General features: G+C 52.5%; 1 long non-coding RNA gene across 7 annotated transcripts; it reads left to right on the top strand.

Moving 5' to 3' along the window:
• Positions 1-800: 800 nt before the first annotated feature.
• On the top strand, positions 801-18,702 carry LOC130158201 (uncharacterized). Of its 7 annotated transcripts, none has more exons than XR_008825203.1 (3): positions 801-1,158; positions 2,786-11,628; positions 11,730-11,952. It is a non-coding gene; the product is annotated as an uncharacterized LOC130158201 (long non-coding RNA). The 7 variants fall into 7 exon arrangements; XR_008825204.1 differs by having other exon boundaries at positions 801-1,167; XR_008825207.1 differs by lacking the exon at positions 801-1,158 and adding an exon at positions 16,003-18,702 and having other exon boundaries at positions 1,816-11,628.
• The last annotated feature ends 330 nt before the right edge of the window (positions 18,703-19,032 follow it).

Below are 19,032 nucleotides of genomic sequence, written 5' to 3'. Positions count from 1 at the left end.
GTCCTTGGGAGGGCTCCTCTTGGTGCCTGTGGTTAAAGTTTGGGTTCTTGCAAGGGGAAGAAAAACGGCTTGGGACACTGACATACCTTTTGCTCGCGTTCTGACTGGCATCTCCAGGGCTGGAGCTGAAATGAGACATATGGGTGCTACTGATGGCCGTCGCCACGCTGTTCCTGTGACAAGCAGGTGCGGCGGGAGGTACATCCCGCGCAGGGGTGGTTGCCGGTGGGTGAGTGAAAGTCGAGGACAGCTTCTGCAGGTGCTGAGCGGGGCTCTGCCAGCCCGCCCGTGTCAGCGCGGGTTTCACTGCAGGTCTTGGCGTCCCTGAGCGCCCTGGGCGGCAATTGGACCCGCGGTCGGTAGAACAAGGCAGCAGGTGGGCGTTGTGCCCTGAGAGCTCTGCGGCGAGCGAGGTCCCCCTGCACCTGTTCTGGGACACGTGTCGCACCGTGGGACCAGGGATGGGACCCCCAGGACCTGCCGCGCCAGCCCCGGCCGCCTGGGGGCGGGGAGCCCTTTGGGGTGTGCTGTAGGCGGTCAGGGGGGCGGTGGGGGACCAAGTCCCCCGCTCTGGCTTGGCTCCCCTCCCCAGCGCCTTTGCGCAGGGCAGAATGCGGCCCCGGCAGCGGGGGACTGCGGGCCGCCTCCCCCGCCCCTGCCCCAGCGTAGTGCGTAGCCGGGGCCCCGCGGGCGGCCCTTCCGCCAGCGGCGGGGCCAGCAGGGGGCGCCGGAGCGGCGCGGGCGGGGCCACACGAACCCGCGGCGCCGCAGTGGCGCGCAGCGGCCGCCGGGCGGCGGTACCGCGGCGGCGGGGCCCGGCCGTGAGCTGTGAGGGGCCGGCAGCGAGGCCGGCGCCGCCCGCAGCGAGGGGGGCCGGGAACCGCCGGGCCCGGGGCGGGCAGGCGCTTGTTTCTCTCCGCCCGAGCGTGCCGAGAGGCCGCGGGGCACGCCCGAGGCTCTTGGTCAGCCGGGCCGCTCCTCAGGGGGAAACGTGCCGCCTGACCGTCCCCGGGCCGTGCCGGCAACCCGGGGGACCCCTCAAGGCTGCTGCTTCTCGGGGGACGAGAACGCGTCAGGAGACAGAGAAGGGGCCCGGGCGGGGGCCCGGAGCCGTGTCCGTGCCTGCGCGGGTGCTTACCGCCCTCCCCCCGCGCTCGTGTAAGGCTGGTGAGGGGCCGCGGAGCCGCCGCAGGGCTGCCGTGAGGCCGGGGCTCGCGCAGAAGAAGCGGGACGACCTGGGGAAAGGCCGCCGGTCAGCGCCTGCCAAATGAGCACGGGAGGGACTGAGCCTCCTGAACGGGCCCAGCACGGCCCTGCCCCGGCCCTGCCCCTGGGCCACCAGCTGCGGGGCGGGGGGCGGGGCTGGTGGGGGCTGATGGAGCGGGGGGCGCTGAGGGGAGCGGGGGCCGGTGGGAGCGGGGGGAGGCGCTGAGGGGAGTGGCGAAGTGAGGGGAGCTGGGGGCGCTGAGGGGAGCAGGGGGCTGAGGGGAGCGGGGGCCGGTGGGGTCTGAGGGGAGCGGGCAGGGTTGGGGGGGGGGGGCGCTGAGGGGAGTAGGGGACTGAGGGGAGCAGGGGGGCGCGCTGAGAGGAGCAGGGGGCCGGTGGGGTCTGAGGGGAGCGGGCAGGGTTGGGGGGGGGGCGCTGAGGGGAGCAGGGGCGGAGGGGAGCGGGCAGGGTCCGGGTGGGGCGCTGAGGGTAGTAGGGGACTGAGGGGAGCTGCGTGGGGCGCTGAGGGGAGCTGGTGGCGTCTGAGAGGAGCGGGTAGGGTTTGCGGGGGGGGCTGGGGGTGTGGTGGGGGCTGAGAGGAGCGGGGGGAGCCCTGCAGCCAGGGAGGAGGGGGAGGCAAAGCCTCCACTCTGGCGCCGGGCCCAGCAAGGCCAGGAGGAGCTACCCAAGAGAGTCTCCGTGGCTGCTGCGGGGTCAGGGTTGTGGCTGCCCGTCACGTCTCTGTTGTGCCTGGCTGTTGCTTGGGTAGAATATCTCTTTGCTTGCAGCTGCTGGTTGTGTTATGTGTCCTGCTGCAGGGCAGTTTGGGGCTGTGCTGGCAATGCTCCTGGACAAGGAGCCCTGACTGCGGTGGGCCAGGTCAGGGATTGGGCTGTGCCCCACGGTTCTGGGACCGGTCACTGTGGGGCAGAGCCACCCCAGGACAGCTTCTCCCCACACCATCAGCAACCACCCAGCCTGCACCCAGCAAGTTCTGGCGTGGCTCTCCTCACAGCCACACTGGGGACAGCCCTGTCCGGCTCCCCCTGGAGTTCCTGGCTGTTCTGGGCCCCTCCTGAAACCCACGTGGCTTGGTTCAGCTTTATTTGATGTTTAGCACTGGACGTGGCTACGACATCTAGCAGGATGTGAAGCACAGCCTGCAGCTCCCCCAGTCCCACTCCCGGGCAGGGTGAGGGTGACAGGTGAAGAGGGGGCAAGTGTTGTACTAGGCCGTGTTCTGGATGGGAACAGTCTATCCTTGGCCCCAGTATTGTGCAGTGTCATAAGTGCCCCTTGCTGAGCAGGGGGGTTTCAGCAATGTGCACATTCTCACCTGCTCTTGGGGGAGGAACATGTTTTTTCTGGCTGAGCCCTGAGCTCTCTGTTGTCATTTCTCCCTCTCCTCCCTTGTGTTGCCCATGTGTGGTGCTGGGCAGCCTCTGCCAAAAGCAAGGGACAGCAGGGAGGGGAAGGGCTGCCCTTGCCCAGGACAGGGGCAGCCATCTCATGTGAGTTATGTGGGGTTGTGCTGTGCTTCCCAGGAGCCTGGCTCAACAGTTTTGCTCTTCTTTCACAGGTACAGAGGAGATGCTGGCACTGCCTTGCCTGCCCCAGGAGATCTGGGGCACCCCCAGTTCACTTCTGCCCTAGGGAATATAACTGGGGGAGGCCCTCTGTGCAGAGAGGCATCTGGTGTGGATTTAAGCCCCAGTGGAAGAGGCTGGGCTCCCTGCTTCTCAGAGCTCCTTGCTGGGGACAGCCCTGCATGTGCCTGCCTCGCAGTACAGATCCAGCTGATGGACACCTGGGCTTGTTACAGCTCCAGGTAATTTGAGCTCCAGCCAATTTGAGCTCCAGCCATGAGATATTCCTGCTAATAGTCACTCCTTCCTGTTACAGTTGCAGGTAAGCTCGGCTCTCTCTAATAGAGGTGATGGAGAGCAGATGCTCTCCTGTTCAGCCGTGCTGGGAGTGTAGCCCTGGCTGACGGACATCACAGCTTGCCACAGCTCCAGCAACTTGATGCTCTGGATTAGAGATGTTCCTACTTCTTTCAGCTCCTGCTGACAGACTCTCCAGCATGCTGCTGCTCAGGGTATTTGAAACTCCAGCTAATTTCAGTTCTTGCTGCTTGTTCCAGTCTCAGGTAAATTCAGTTCTAGCTGCTGGGTGTTCCAGCTTGTTAACAGTTTGAGGTAATTTCAGGTCCAGCTTCTTGAAGCTGCAGCTCTGGCTATGAGATCCTCCTGCTGATGGAAGTTCCAGTTTGTTTCAGCTTTGGCTGATGAATGCTCCAAGGGGGTAAGTGATGTTTCTTGTCACCAGCTCTGGCTTAATAAATGCTCCTTCTGTTAAAGCTCCAGGTCATTGCAGCAACCTGGGCTTTTGGCAAGGTTGCAAATCAATCAACCAATCACTGTTAATAACTTGTATATAAATATGAACTGTCATAATTACACATTGTCTAAATATGTACTCTTGGGTTAATAACTGTTCCGGTGGTTGTACACACCTTGAATAAGGAGTTGGATACACAGTGAGTGTGAAAAGCACCTTTGACTCCAGAGCGCAGACGTTTAATTCGGTCTGATGCATGCCAGCATCCCAAGCTTTGGGGACCAACATGACTGGACACCCACCTCTGGCAGGGGTCCACATACCCCCTCCCCCCCCATCTCCCACCTGCCTGCAGTCCCCCCAGCGTCATCCCAGACTCTGTTTGGGGGGCTGAAAACAGCCAACTGAGCCTGTTTCCAACTCTCAAAACCACAGCACTTAGGTTTGGTGGTTATGTTTTTTTTTTCCTGGAGCCCAGAAACACAGGACTTAGCCTGCATTTTCAAGAACCGAAAATGCATGACTTCCGTCTTTTCCTAAGCCTCAGAAAAGCGGCAGCCACCCTCTGCTTTTGAGCCCCCAAAAATAAAGGACTTAGATATTTGGGTTTTTTCTGAGCTGTGAAAATGTGGGACTTAACCCACATTTTCAAGTGCTGAAAATACAGTACTTGATCTTTTTTTCTGAGCTTCCGAAACAGAGAGCTCTGCCTCTAGTTCTGAGGCCCAAACCCAGTTGCTAGAGCTTGTGTTCAAGGACCCAAAATGCAGCACTTCTTAATCTCTGTTTTCAAAAGATGAAAACTCAAGACTTGATTTCTGGTTTTAGTGCCTGAAATACTAAAGGACTTGATATCTGTTTCCAACTGCTGAAAATCCATGACTTGACCCCTTCTGGAGCTCCAAAGCCAACCCACTCACTATGTTTCCAAGCCCCCAAAACAGAACACTCACTCTTCATTTTAGGGGGGTTGAAACCCAGCACTGAAATTCTGTTTCCTGACTCCATGTGTGATGTGATGTGATTGTGGGGGGCAGGGGAGGAGTGGAGCCCACAGCAATTTGGGGGAGTGCTTGGGAACTGGGGTGGAGGCACCCTCCCTGCTGGGGGTGTGTGTCTAGTCCTGTGTCTGTGGGGCAGCACCAACAGATGTAGAGAATCACTTTATTCTGCTTTATTTCACTAGCACCAGCGGCCCCACACCCCAGACATCACCTGCCAGAGCACAGCAGCTGCAGCCCCCCACAGGGAGCCTTGCCCGGGCACCCTGGTAGCACAGCCTGGCCAGGCAAGGAAGGCTGCAACCCCCTTCCAGGGAAGCCCTCCCCAAACCTCCTCCAGGAGGAAACACACCCCAGTGGTGAGCAGCCTGGGGTGGGATGGGGCTGCCCTTGCTCCCCCACCCAGCCCTGGATCTCCCTGGATGCCCTGAGAGCCCCGTAGGCTATCCACAAGGCTGTGTGTCTCCTGGCCATGTAGGAGGGGGTCTCCGTGCCCTGTGGGTGGCTGTGCCCCCAGGAAAGGGCTGGTGGGACCTTTCCCTTTGGGCGGGGGGCTGTGTCTCCTGAGCTGCCGAATGGGCATCTGCCCTAGTGCAGGGGGGTGCTGGGGCCCTGGGCTGCCTGCTTCCCTCAGGAGGGTCCAGGCTCCTGTGCCTTCAACAGCCATAGCCTACCAATGCATGGCATCCACTGTCTCCGTGGGAACTCTGGTGGGGAAAAAGCAAACCTCAAGAAGTCATTAAGTAATTATCTAAAGGAAGGTGTGTCTTGGGTAGAGCTGAGCAAGCTCAGCTGCTTGGGAGTGTCCACTCATTCGTGCTTAATCTCACCTGGGGAGCAGCTGGGTCCTGCTGAAATGACACATCCTAGCCCTCAAGCCTGCAGAGCTACAAGCAAACTGCCTTTCCCACCCAGTCTCGAGCCCCACGCACACTGGCTGCACCAGCGAAGCCAGCGCCAGAGGCTCTAGGGCTGCTGAGGTACAGTCCCTTCCTGACACTGTTGTGAGACCGGTGAGAGGCATTGTCATCCACGCTCCCCCCGGGGAATGGAGCATCAGCAGGGCACAAACCTTGGAGAAAGTGCAGGAGGAGGTGTCCCCCTGAGCTAGACATAGGCTGCCGGGGCAGGAACCCACCACCGCGGCAGGTGTCCTGCCCCTGGCCCACGCCTGGGCAAGACTGGCACTCGCACCTTGTGAGGCCAAGAATTACCAGCGCAAATTCTCTCCATCTCAGCCTCGGGGGTGAGGGAGCTTGATGACAGCACATCTGGGGACACAGGGATGGTCCTCAGCCCCCAAAGTCCTGAAAACTGGGATCCCTTAGAGACCTGCACTGCAGAAACAGCAACAGAAACCAAAGCAATCATCAAACTAACACTAACAAAACAAGAAATACAACCAACCAGACAAACCCAAACCAAAATAAACAAAGGCTAGAGGAAAAAACAAATCTCCCCAGGCAGGCACAGACCAAATAAACAAGGCAGTTTTTGGCCCCATGGAAATGCTCCTTTCCCAGCTGTACCAGTTAGCCCGGACTGCCAGGCAGCACACAGCTGCCTCCAGTTTGAGGGCAGAATGGCAGGGCCACCTGCAGCAGGCACCAGGAGAGAGGGGAAGGCAGAGCACCTGGCAGTGAGGAGACGTGGGTGGTGAGGCCCCAGCAGGCAACCATCATGAACAGGCCAACATCTTCCTCCCAGAGGGTCAAAGTTTATCCATGAAGAAAAATGGAAGTAAAAACAACTGGAGCAATCTGCCCAACCAGGCGACGAAGAGGCTGAAGTGCTGCCTCAGCACCACGAGCAAACATGACCTTGTCCTGGGCAGTGAAGCCCAGCCCAGGTGCCCGTCCTGTTTGCTCCACCTGCAGGGGCACCCATCACTCGAGTGTGCCTCAAGGAGCAGCCTCCCCTGGGGCTGAGCTGGGAAGAAGGCGTCTGCCTTCCCTGGGTGGCACTGCTAGGCTGCAGGAGGATGGGAACCACTCCAAGAGTGACAGCCTCCATGCTCTGCCACAAAGACACCACCTCTGAGGTGGCATGGGTGATCTGCAGAGACACTCAATAGACACTGCCAGTGAAACCAAGGCCTTTTCCCACCAGCCTGCACCTCCCCTTCTGCAATGGCCCTGCAGACTGGGAGCTGCAAACTGCCTCGGCTTCCCCACTGCCAGCACTGCGCAGCACCCCGGGGGCTTTGTGGGCATTCACACCGTGCCCCAGGCTCCCTTGGGATGAAGGGTAAGTCAGAAAGGCGAACGAGCTGCACAAAGGTATATGCCAGAAACACACCGAGCAGCTCCAGCGTGGCCTCAGGTCAGCAGAGCTAGTCCCAGGTCTGTCCTTGCCCGAGTTCTTTAAGTGTTCCATTAAAACCTTTAGGATGAAGCGTTTCCTCCCCAGGGATCCTCCACGGCTCCATCACATCACTCCAAGGGAGCAGAAGTTACCCGTCAGCCTGTGGGCTCTAGTACCTGCATTGCTGTCGACACAGCCAAGTGCCGAAGGGGCTGTCGGGGACCAGGCTCTGGCACTGGATCTGCCTGCGCTCAGGCTTTCCCTCCCCAGAGGGGCAGGACCAGCATCTTTGCCAGCTCCTCCTCAGCCACCAGACCGCCAGTCCCCACCTGCCTGCAGGGGCTGGGGCAGGACTCGTACCTGTCCCGGGGCAGCTGCGTCTGCAGCGGGCTGTTGACAATGGCCACAGGGTGAGTGAGGATGCGCACAGACACCGTCTTGATGAGAAACTGTTAGAGAGCATTGTGTGGCGTCATCAGCACCTGGATGTACAGAATACTGAGGATTTCTGGCACCTGGTTGAACAAGACAAGAAGAGCTCTTCTGTTCATCCTTACCCCATCCTCCTACAGTGTACAGACATGACCATGCGGATGATGAGCAATGTCAGTTCCCCTGACAATTTCTCAAGATGCAGCCCTAAATGGCACCCCAGCAGCTTGCAGTGAATCCTTTGTGCACACAGAGAACACACACCGACTCAGCTGCATTGGTCTGATCCCCTGCACAAGATACTCGCCAGCCCTTCTGTACAAACCCAGCTCTCTGAGGACTTTTTTCTTCCCTCCAGCCTCCTCCTTTCCCCCATGCCCACCCCTTTCCCCACAGGAAAAGACCTTCCCCCGGGTCTTTGAAGCTCGAAACTGCAGCTGGGATCAGGACAGCCAAACAATGGGATCACCGTCCCATGGAAGTATTCGGCTCCTTCTGATGGGGCTGGCCCCCAGACAAGTGACATGGGCACCAGTCGGTCTCTCTCTTCGCTGTGGGTGATGGCCGTGCAGCCCAGGGGACACAGGATCGCTGGGAACAGCCAGGCTGAGGGAAGACAAGAAGAACCAAAAGCTGGTATACAGTATCATAACATGCACCAAACACGGGGAAGATCGTGGAGCTGGGGACTGACAAAGCAACAGCAAATAAAAAATGTGTTAGAAAAATGTGTAAAAAACCCCTCAGCGGTGCCAGGGGTGAGGAGGAAGAAACCCCCAGTGTCAACATCATATTCTTCCTTGGGAAGGACTCGGGGGTGCCAACAACTCGCTGCAGCCCCCCCACCTTCCTCTTGCAGACAGTGGTGCTGTCGCCCTTAGGGCCCAGGGCAAGGAGGGCTGAGCACCCAGCCAGGAAATGGGGAGCAACTGGGAAGTCTGGGTGTCTCAGCTGTAACTGTCTGAGTTATGGGAACAAGCTGGGTTTAGCCTGGGAGCGTTGGCCCCACCAGACCGAGAAGAAGTCCAGAAGGTGGCTGCCTGCATTCGGGTCAGACAAAGCCCTCGGCTGGCAACACCACATGTGGCTCTGTAGCCCACAGCAACTGCCCGTGGTGTGCTGCAATAGCTGATGTGGGAAGCTCAGAGCCAAGGGGGAAAAAGTGTCTATTTGACCTCTGATGGTAACTGCCCCCCTTGCATTTCTCCTGAAGGTCACCAGCCACTTGCTGGCTGCCTGAACACAGGTGGCTCTGACGGGCAGCATCCCATCCAGCACAGCAGAAGTGAAGTCTGCGTGGCCTGTGCTAGGGGGATGTATTTTACGTCTCCACAGTCCAGAGAGAGATCAGAAACAGGAGAGATCGTATCGCAATTCTGGCTCTTCAAAAAAGGGAGGAAACTCAGGGGCGTGATTAGTGGGGCAGCCAGTTAGTCCTTGAGGGCACAACTGCTTTAACGTCCAGCTGTGCTTGCGGGGCTTTTGGTATTCTGTGTAGCTAAGAGATCTGGATGTGCATCCCTGGCTCAGCTCCAGACCCCAGCTGGGAGCAGGGCCACAGTAGCAAGGACCTGCCACATCCGTGCCACGGGCCCTGTTAGGGTAATGAGGGCTGCGCCTTGGCACGGGCTGACACATCAGCCTCCTCGCCCCTCACCACTGGGCAATACAAAGTTGCAACCTACCCTCTCGCTGGCAGCTGCCGCTGTGGAGAAGCTTGGGCTGATGGATGTGCTGCTTAGGGATACTAGGAGCTCATCAACAAGAAGCTGCTGTTGATGTGAAAAACTTGGATATGAAATTGGACACAATGACGTGAAACCAGGGTGCTTTTATTGTCTTGCCAAGGTGGTGTGTCGCACCCAGTCATGGGAAATCTCTGTTTCTCTGACCATCCTCTGCAACAGGAGGTCCCTAACATCTCTGACCCTGCTACTGCCAAGCTTGAAGCTTTTCCTGCCACCCATTACCGCAGGCCACCACCTCACTGATCTGCAATGCTGCGTGACAGCCCAAAGCAGAGGAACCCCTCTAAACCATTCATTCAATTCTCCCCCTCTCTTGGGGGTCTCAGTAGATGAGCTCCCGCTGTGGGAAATTCACTAAACAAGGGCCTGTAGGAAACCACTGGGAAAAGAAGGAAACAATGCTAGCAGAAAGCGAGGGCAACCTCAGAGGCTGAGGAAAGCTCCCTGAGCACCAGAAAGGCTGTGCGCCGTGTCTGACACCCGTTTCTCGCAGCCCCGTGGTGCGGCACAGCAGGGACAGGCACCGGCAGTGTTTCAGTGCAGAGGCAAATGCTGGGGACCAGGGACATCTGGGGTACATGGCAGCTCTGGGGATCTGTGACACTGACTCATGGCCATTCTGGGACTGCCCGCTGTCCAAAGGAGCTTTTCTGCAAGCCACATAACAAACAGGTCTCAGGTACAGTAAGAAGCCAGAACTGCTGGAGGATGTAGGATAATTCAGGTTGGAAGAGGCAGTGGGAGGTTGCTAGTCCAGCCTCCTGCTCAGACCAGTCAGCCATGGGTTCAGACCAGGTGGCTCAGGAACTTATCCAGTCGGGTTTAAAACACCTTGAAGGATGAGGATGCCGCAGCCTCCCCAGGCAACCCATCCCGGTGACTGACTGTCCGCCTGATAAAACACTTTCCCTTACATGCAGTCGGATGCAGGAGCTTGTCTGGTGGGAGCAGGAACTTGTTGTTGTGCAATTCATGAGCAGCCCAGGGGCACCCTGCGGTGGGGGTCAGTACGGATGCCTGCTGCAGAGCTCAGTTATCAGTCTCCTGGCTTTTATGAGCTGCCCCTTTACCCCCTCACTGCCAACTACCTCTGTAAATAGTGCAGCAGATCAGCTGTGAGCGTCCCTGGGGTACCCATGGCCACGCTGGCCAGCTGGCAAGCAGCTGAAGAAAGGGAGGATCAAGCACCACAAGCTGGGCTGCCTTTCCTGTGCAGCTTTTTCCCCACAGCCTCGCCGAGTGTCTCTGGCTCCACCATGAGGTTGGGAACATGCTGGGCCCCGTGTGTGAGCATGGAAACATCATCTGCTGCGCAGCAAAAGCTGTAAGCCAGCACTCGCCGAGACAGCCAAACCTGCTTGCTCTTTTCTCCCTGCCTCCTCGCTTGTTCCTACCCAGCACAAGCAACAGAAGCATTGGTGTGTCCCCGCAGCGAACTGCATCAGGGAGCTGACTTGTCTTACGAAGGACTCAGCTCGTCCCCCGTGCTGATCTCGCTCTGTGCAGACTCCGTTTCCCCAGGGGCGTCACCGCATGGCTGCGCTGATGCTGGTGCTGGGGCACGACAAGGAGCAACAGGCTGGGGAGGGGTGTCTGGCTAGCTGAAGGAACTCCAACGCTGCACATTTAGTATTAATGGACCCAGGCTAACTGGGTTTGTGCTAGATGTGCTTTGATCTCCTTGAGACTTCTTGCCATTCAGGTATTTATGAAAACTTGCTATCTCAGCTTCACAGCCCTGGGAAATATTTGGAGCCAAAGCAAGAATGGTCTCAGGTCCTTCCACATCACACATTTCATTGCCCTGCAGAGCAGAGGGGACAAAAAGCAACCGCAATGCTGATCTCATTTAGCACACAGACCAAGGTCTCCCTGGGGCCAAAGTTACCCTTGCCTGAAGGCCAAGTTCAAGTTCTTGCCATTTGCTCTGCTTTCTACCTGCCCCTGTTGCACTTCTGTGGGACCAGCAAAGGGTGTTTGAATCAAGTGGTTGTGTATCCAAGTGAGAAACTGGTGGGTGCTCTGCCATGGCTGTACAGTGCCCGCAGGACAGCGGTGGGGGGAAAACACCTGAGAATGTGCTTTCCAGGAGTGTCTTTCATTGCTTCTTTCAGTTCACCCAGATCAAATCCATGCAGAGGAGTTGGAGTGGACGGGAGCACAGAAATGGGAGGAAGCTGGATTGTTAAACTGAGCAACCAAGCATTCCTGACAGACTGAGCTCATGCCCTGCCTGGGGTTTGCTTCCCCACCCCTGGGCATCTCTCTCTGGTTTTCTGTGTCAACGGTTTGAATGCTAGCAAGAGAAAGTGAGATTTGATTATGCGTATGGATCACTCTCTCTTTTCCCCCCAGGTATGGCTTTCACTAAGTGCCTGCTTTTCCTTCTGATTGTTGGTTAACATTGCTTTACAGCAAAGCTCCGGTGCAAAGTACTGCAGTCCTTTCTGAGGGTACAGGACAGAGAGGTGGGTGAGAGGAGGAGGAAGGAAGCCCCTTCTTCCCTGCAGGCCAGTGAGTAATTGCGAATGAATGAGAAGTAGCTGTTAGCAACTCTGCCTCCTACTTGTCACAAATTCATCTGAGAGACCTGTCAGGTAAATATCTGCCATTTTCATGAGCATCAAAATTCTGTTCAGTATCCTCCTTCTACCCCATTAACCCATTAACCCCTGTATGTGTCTTCCCCCTCTTCCAGCATGCTGAAGAGCTGAAAAGTGCGTCAGCTTCTCAAGGCTTTGACAATATGGTGCCTGTAACTGAGAGCTACTTGACTGACATGTTCCAGGTCTTAATTTTAGTACATGTAGTACAGCAGGACCAAGCTGCTGGCTGGCAGGTGACCCAGTCATGCGGAGCACTGCATACGCTGCAGCTGGGGAGTCCCTCTTCTAAGCATCCCCCCCTCCCCAGCCAAACTGGTGAGTACATGGACAAAAGAGAGGTCCCATTTCCACAGCTTTGCTGCTGGAGGACATGGGCCCATTGCCTTGCCAGAACTTTTCTCGCTCCCTTCCTTCTGCCTACACATGCTGGGTTACATCTCAGGTGTGTTGTGTGAATATCTGAGCCGTGCAGGGAAGGGGGTGCTGCAGGAGCTGGGGAAACACAGCCCAGGGCAGGAGGGAGAGAGGGACTGTGGGTTTGCTCAGGCTGCAGCCCCCAGAGGGACAGACAGACTCAGTATCCCCTCCAGCATCTGCCTGCCCAAACCGTCGGCCACTGCCGAACCACGAGAGCTAGCTTGCGCCTTCCTCGCATCCCAAGGGAATCTTGCAAGCAAGCGCTGCGCCTGAGAAGCTGCCCCTCTTCTTGTTACAGGCTTGGCCTCAGGTGAGGTAGCAGACCAGGAACACCAGCCCTTTGTGCCACAGGTAATAGTTTCTGAGTGCTCTTACCTCCTTTCCCCCAAACTGTGTGAATTCACCCTTTCTTGGTTGGGTTTTCCAGTTATTAAAACAAGTTTTCTTGTCGCTTCATCTTTGTGATGTTTTGTTGATTTAAGGTCAGCTTGTTAGATAGCAACAACCTCCCCCACTCCAAGTTCCTGGCAGTGCCCGTCAGGAACACTGAGTTGCTCAATTGAACAACCCAGAAAATATGCTTTCTCCCATGTTTGTGCTCCTGTCCACTCCTGTCCTCTGCAATGTCTGCAGAGAGAGACCTCAAATGATGCAAGCGTGGAGATTAAATTGTGTGCCTTTACACAAAGAAACGGGCTCTGCATCCAGACCATGGGTTGGACAAAGGAGGAAAAGCTGTGCGGCTGCCTGCATCTCCTCTGTGACTAAGCAGAGCATTTAGATATCCGAAGCTGTCAAACAGTAATAAAAGTTTCACTGCATGTGCTAGAAATCTTTCAGTGCAGATTAATGTATATTAAGTCAGCCTACTTGTCATCTTTCTTCTTATGAAGAATTAGCATGAGTGTTAAATCTTGTTAATGTGATATGAAAATTAATCTGTGAATATATATATATGCTACAAGCTCAATTTTGGTATGTTGCTACACTGAATAATGTAGGAGGGAGCAGTGACTGTCAGTTATCCTTATGCTACTATTAAACACAATCACTGCAGTTGGCCTACACACGTAGGAGACCTCTGGAGGGAAAGGCAGAGAATGTTTATAATAATGAAATCTTGGCATCACAATTGTTATTCCGAAGTACATATTTCTTACTGATACCTTTTGTTGAGGTAATTACTCTGGATAGTATTCTTGATCTCAGGAAGTAACTTACGTGTATGGGCTTCCTTGCGAGCGCGTATCAGCATGTTCCTAAAGGAGTATGTTGGCTTCTCTTAGGCATGCAGTGTAGGGCGAGCAGGAGTGGTGTTTACGCAGTAATGCTATAGCACGACTCCCTGCCGAGCTGTGCTCGTGGCAGGCCAGACACAGGCACTGAAACTCGCGGCTTTCACTTTCAAGTACCTTTGGATCTGACTCCAAATTAATGCTGCATTCTCTTGTCTTTAAATCTGTACCCAGCAGTAACAGCAGCATTTAATCAGCCAGAAGCCCAGCCAGGAGAGCCCTTTCGGAAAGAGACGCGGGCTCAGTGCCCAGCACTCCAACAGACCCGGCAGCCCCCTGAGGCTGTCTGGACCTACAGCTGCTCACTATTACTTTAAAACATCCAGCCTGTGACAACTGATGCAGGCTGCCCAAAAGTGGGATACAGTCAAAAAATAGGGTCATGCTTGTTTCTGTAGCTGATCCTGGTACTACCCGTATCAGCTCACAGCTTTTCACCACAAATCTTTCTATTGATAAGCACCCGTATGATTTTGGTCTAGGAAGGCGACTCACCCTACTTCCCTTTTTGTATAGGAAGTGTTTGAACTTGATGGTGTTGAAACTTTTTTCTTATAACCTTGACATTCAGCGTTGGATCCACGTGGCCCCAGACCACATTCACTAGCCACTGCTACAGCAAATGCCTTTTCCTTCCCCAGCCCCTGCACCCAGCTGTGCTTGCTTTCAGATAACCTTGCTTGCTTGCTTGCTTTCACCCTCCCCTGCAGATCAGTGACCTATGGGGAGATCAGCTGGGATGAAGCCATCCCCCATTACCGTCCATTGATCTCTTTTAGTTCTTTGAAATTTTGTATGCCAGCTACACGTAGAGTCTTTGTTTAGGCTAAATAAGACTCAAGAAGGTTTATTTCAGTTTTCACAGCACCGGCCTTCTACAGTGATCTTTTCCCTCTATGTCAGGACCAAACCGAGAGAGTTTTCTTTCAGTCTGAAACAGAAAATGGTCTGATGCAAACCTTAAAAAAGAGAAGTGAATACCATTTTCCTGTATTTAGAACAGGATGAGGATTTAAAAAAAATCCTCATATAAACAAAATAGCTCCTGGCCCTCAGGGGGATAATTTTGTACCACCCCTGCTGATGCATGTGATAATACAAATATTCTCTTACAAAAGCACATTATAAGAACCACTATGCCATCATGCTTCAATCAGAAAGACCCAAGGGTGGGTAAAGTGGTTTGGGAAATGACACACTTCGCTGTGTTGATTGAGGTTGTTTTGGTAATTCATTTTTGCCTTGGTTTCCACAAAAACAAAAAAGCTATTCCTATAGCCAGGCACAAATTTAAAGTCAGGGGAACTGGGGACATCCAGACTTATATGCCTGTAGCCAGCCCTCCGTGCTCATTAGTCTTTGTGGTTGCATGTGTGTGTGAAATGCTGTCTAAAGGTACTGCTTGTACTTGTAAAAAGGCCACCTGCTTTTTTAGTAGCTATTTTAGCCATTTTAAGCACTTCTGTTATCCACGCTGCATGGCAGAAGAGGCAAAAGGCTAAAACTGTACGAACAACTTGCAAAGGAAGATGTGCAAGTACAGTTAAATGACACAGTGCCTGAGAAGGAAGAACTTTTGCTGTGAGATACAAGGACTTATCTTTGGAAACAGGCCTTATGTGATAAAATTTGACATTTGAACAGCTTCCAAATATAGCAAGGCTATAGAACACAAGGATTTTTTTCTTATTGCTAGAAGACAATCAAATAAATAATAAAAAACCCCTACAAGCTCACATTATTGCTTTCTCAAAATCAATGGGGCAATACTTTTACTCCATGGGTTCTTCTACCTATTAAGACTCATGTACTTTTGCAAGTCTAAAAGCCAAGTAGTGCAAATTAGCATTTTTTAAACACCTGAGAGGAAAGCTGTTGTTACAGTGCACCTTCTGTTAGCAAAACAACACAGTGATGCTATGCACATAGGAAAAGTTGAGTTGGGATTTGAGGACTTTGAGCTAATGCAGGTCATCAGTGTGATGCATCTCAAGACCTTCTCCACATCAATTTGTGAGACCACTTCTTCAATAGCGTTGGCAGTTCCCACGGGATGCTGCCGTCAGCTTTCCCTACCTTTACCGGCAGGAGGACTTCTCTGAAAGTCTGTATCTGGAGAGTTAAGAGGGACCTTGAAGACTTTCCAATAGAAATGAGTGGAGTGAGGCATTGAGAGCCATTCCGTTTCCTGAACAAGTGGTGTATTAGTACCCAAACCACAGTTTCTACTTGCTTTATTGGAATTGATTGAAATATTTGCCTCGCATGTAAAACTGCATCTTTTATACTAACGATATTTACACTATGTTCATAGTCATGGAATGGGAAAATTTTCTGCATCATGCAAAAAAAAATAATAATTCGTTAATCTTATTTTTCACAATAGTTTAGGTCATGTTGAATCCCAAAATGAAGATGAATTCTGCATTTTATAATGCCTCATACCAGGATGAAAGACATGCCAAGCTCGAAATTCACCTGCTGAAGAAGCAGTAACAATGCACAGCTATGGAAATCCCCGTATAGGGATTCTTCTGCTAGTCTTCGGAAGAGGGAGAATTTGGAGAGTGGTTTGTGGTTAGGTCAGATCTAACAGAGGGGAACAGAGGGTACGATGCAGTGACAATGTTCTTGTTCCTTCTCCCTTTGGCAGATTCACTGCAATGCTGACGAGAAGCGGGTTGCAGATGAGAGTACACTCACCACAGTTCTGTGCTTTAGGAGCAAACATCACCTGAAATGAAGCACCTGGTCTGATTGTAAACTGTTTGTGAGATTTTTATTGAGGTTATTATTTCTGCAGACCATCTTAACATGCAGACATGTTAAATTTAGAGCTGAGCTGACAAAGGCGGTAGCACTGTCATTGCTGTCTTAGCATTTGAAGATTTCAAAACTCTTAGCATTAAGTCCTTAGAATTTCTAACATGACTTGTGAAGGTGGACCACACCACATCAATTTCAGGAAGCCTTTAACCAGACTGAAGACTGAAGCAATTGCTCTAGAGCACGGCTTGCCCTAGCTGAGCACTCCTCAACTCAGAATCAGTATCCCCCCACAGAGCTGCATATCTCTTCACCTTTGCTGAGACAAGACAGGATGTCTGATCTTAAATCCTGCAGCAAATGTTGTTTTCCCTGGTCTCTCAAAAACAGCTGGGATCATGGCACAGGTCTAACACGATAGGTCAACATAAATAGAGCATACAGACCAGAGGCTAGCCAAACCTCTGGCTGGATGACTGCATTTGTGCTGGGCACCACTGCGGCTCATGGGATGTACTGCTCAAAAAGTGCTCTCTGTCCAAAAGATGCCTGTAATTACAAAACCTTCATTGGATAAAATTCTTCCCATCAGAAGGACTCAAGTGCTATGGCTGGCTGTCAGGGTTGCAGCTAGCTCGCTACCTGTGCTCTCTCAAGCGGTGCTAACCTGAAGCATTCAAGAACCAGCAAGATCAGGGAGCTCTCGCAGCCGGCCACTCCAAAACAATTTTTGAGGGGTGTCCCATGGCAATTCCTTGCTGTGTCCTACACCTCACTCCTTTTTGTGTTCACATTAGGCATTCAGTGTGCAAGATGATGCAGGTTTCTAGGCTTGGCTTGCTGACTGGTGTAATCAGTGACAGAGCGACTCAGTTCTGGAGGAAGAAGTATGCACAGATGCTGCAGACCCACTTCAGAGACTGATGAAGTACCCTTTGGGATCTTCCAAGTCCCCTTTCCCCATCAAGAGTTTGGCCTCATTGCATTTAATCTATCTGCTGTACTGTCACACCAGGATTTATTTGGAAATTCTACATGTATATGTATCTATACCTATACACAGCTCTTATGTTCCCTACATATATCCTCCAGTGAAACTCTCCCATCATAATCCCAGATTTTCTTAAGGAAGCTGGCTCTGCTAAAACAGTGAAGCTCAATTCGGGTGACCTAGGGCAAAGTCTTCTGCACATACTTGTCTTCATTTCGGTAGTTTAGATGAGAATCTTTTCAAGGCAATCTAAAATATTCCCAGACTGGAATTCCTTAGAAAAGAAATTGCAGCCTGGGTATCTTAATGAACTTAGGCCACAAAGCCTTCATTTAAACCTAAAAGCATCAGCTATAATTAAAGCACCGCTTCATTTTGATAGGATCTGTTTAAACCACTGCCAGTCATATCATAACAGGGGCCACCGACCTTCCGTTTCTAACAAGCAACTAACTCTAAAACACTCAACTAAAACTCAACTAACATTAAAAAAATGTAGTCCTTTAGCAAGTTAGGAAGAAAAAAAGAAAAAAAGAAAACTTCCAATAGGTGATTCTGACTGGTTTTATTTCTTTAGAGCCCCATTTGTCATTGCTGAGTTCTGAATTCCATTGAAATAATTGCATTCACCAGGTACCCAACCCCCATGTCCCAAACCCAAAGAACTTAGCAACTGATTTTTAAAGCAGAAGCAAGTATCTATACCTCCACACATCAGCATTTAGGTCAAACCTCCAAGAAGTGGATGCTAACAATAGCAGAGACTGATTTTTGAAAAAACAGCTGGTTTTCCACTCCCAGACAGAAATTCCCCACAAGCATTACAGCCTCATGGCTCAGCTTGTTTTTTGTTGGGCAATCTCAGGCTTCCAAGGTCTGCATGGCCCCGCTGCTGACAGTCTGTAGAGGAGGAAGGTGAAAGTAAACTCTAAAGGAACACAACATCATTATTACATTTTCCCTGCTTAGTGCCATTTACTTCGCAAAGCTCTTAAATTTTAAGTGTACAATTGCAACACTGCTTTCTCATTAAGCATCAGAGTAAACAGATGCTTATTTTAACACATTTCTTCAGGCAGTTGCTGATGGTTATCTTGCCATGTGCTGCGGTCTGGGTAAACTGTGCTTAAAAATTAGCAGAGGCTGACTCTGTCGAATACAGAGACTGTGGCTGCCTGCAAGGTACAAGCATGTGTGAAAGTACTAACAGCCCTTCAGCAGCTGTAAGCATTAAGAAAACATGATAGAATTGTGGAGCAGTGGAAACACCAAAACTCCCTCCAGTCCTGATTCTCTAGCTGTGTTTTGTCAGCTAGGCACCTAAACCCTGGACTCTTTTGCAAGAAATCCACTAAAATTTGAGTACGACATTCTGCATTTGATCCCACCTTCACGCTGGTAAGTGCCAGCCACAGGTATCACCAATCCTGGAGGAAGCAGTTAGGAGAGGTGAGGACAAGTTTCAGGATTAGTCCTGCTATCTATTATCACAGCAAAAAGAGATCACTATCCTTACAAAGATATTTTTGGCTGCAGTTTTGAAAGTGAGGTAGGAGCGAGAACAAACGGGCAAGCACATGGCAATGTCTTACTCTGGGCAGCTCGGCCAGTAGCTGATGGTGCAGGTGATTTTCTGATTCTTGCATGTGGCCCAAGTGCCAGACCAGGCTTCTCACAGCTGCAGCCGCTGCATCGTCACTTCCACTTCAGCCTGGGTATTTCTGCTCACAGAAATCCTCCAGAAATAACCTTTTCTGGAACTTCTTTGTTGTCTGTTTGTTTTTACTGCATGAGTTTCTGTTTCTGATCTTATGCCTCTGTTATTTCAGTTGCTGCTAATCTGATCATTATCTTGGGCAGTTAAGGACGTAGGCTGTAAAGCGGCTGTTTTCAACAGTCTGTTCTAGAACCCTCACGAATCTAACA

This window comes from Falco biarmicus, chromosome 1 (genome assembly GCF_023638135.1).
Source record: "Falco biarmicus isolate bFalBia1 chromosome 1, bFalBia1.pri, whole genome shotgun sequence".
NCBI lineage: Eukaryota > Metazoa > Chordata > Aves > Falconiformes > Falconidae > Falco > Falco biarmicus.
This window is presented reverse-complemented; position numbering and strand designations above follow the sequence as displayed.